The 1,189-nt window shown below is 45.2% G+C and overlaps 1 non-coding gene across 1 annotated transcript; it reads right to left on the bottom strand.

Moving 5' to 3' along the window:
• Nucleotides 1–260: 260 nt before the first annotated feature.
• On the bottom strand, nt 261–409 carry LOC116764867. The gene has a single exon (XR_004353070.1). It is a non-coding gene; the product is annotated as a small nucleolar RNA SNORA57 (small nucleolar RNA).
• Between the last annotated feature and the right edge of the window lie 780 nt (nt 410–1,189).

Here is a 1,189-nt window from a genome sequence, read left to right as displayed (position 1 = left end):
GAGATAATCCCATAAACGTTTAATAACATGTATACATGGAAGAAACCCAGAAAAACTGAATAACAAGCCAAAATGGCTGAAACTCTCACTTTAAATGCCATCTTCAGTCAAAGACAAAAGAGAATATTGAAGGTAGTGGTTTGGGACTTCAAAGGGGAGGAAGACAGTTGACATGGAGATGGAAAAGCAAATATTTGGTAAATAAATATTGCTGGGCCATGCAGAGACAATGGGACACAGAGTGGATTTTTTTTTTCCCCCTGTGTCCCAGCGCTTGAGGATAGAACCCGCGGAATGGAAGCCGCCGGTACCGAAGACATGACCCGGAGGGGGCCGAAGCCCTTTCCCTCTACCTCCGTACATTACTCGGACCGAGACCGCATGCCCAATCCCCGCCAAGAAAAGGAGGGTTACCGAGTGGAATTTTAACAAAGAGACTTTGCTAGGCTCCTCCCTGTCTACACACCTAATTCACTCTATAGTTATCTACGGTGATAACGTCTTTCCTGGAACACATCCTCTATCTACATTCTTTTAGGCAGTTAGGAGGAAGGTCAAAGCTTTTTCCTGAATCTTTTGGAAGATTCGAAATCTTCCAAATCTTTCAATTCTTTCGAATCTTTCCAGTTCGAAATAGTCTGCATGCCAAAGAGACATTTTGGGGTAGCAAGTATGGCTCCCCTACAACTTGAATTACATTCGTTTATAATTTTTTTATTTGGGAACTGGCATGGCCAGTTTCTAACAAAAGGGAGAGCCAGTGGCCATGCTAAGGAGTGAGTGGGCAAGGCTCAGACCTTCATCAACACCCTCTCCTCACTACCACACCCCACAAGCCTCCTCATAAAACACTGAATCTCCAGCAAAACCCTGCAATTGCAGTTTCAAGACAAGTTTCCTAAGTCTTCTCAACCCTCTTCCAACCAGATCACTGCCCCTATACCCTGTGGTATAAGAATTCTGGAGGAGAGAGCAGCGGGGCTGTGAGCAGTGGGTAAAAGTGTCACCAAATTGGTTAACCAGGGTTCCGAGCCTGGGCTGAGACCCCTTGTCTCAGTCAGGGAAGTTCTTTTTCCAGTCGGATTCGCAGCCAATAACGAAACCAATGACTGGACTAGCACAAGCTTTATTCAATGGCCAAAGAACGGAGAATTGGGAACCTAGTTCACAAATCAACTTCTCAACCCAA

The sequence above is a fragment of the Phocoena sinus genome, chromosome 13, assembly GCF_008692025.1.
Source record: "Phocoena sinus isolate mPhoSin1 chromosome 13, mPhoSin1.pri, whole genome shotgun sequence".
NCBI lineage: Eukaryota > Metazoa > Chordata > Mammalia > Artiodactyla > Phocoenidae > Phocoena > Phocoena sinus.
This window is presented reverse-complemented; position numbering and strand designations above follow the sequence as displayed.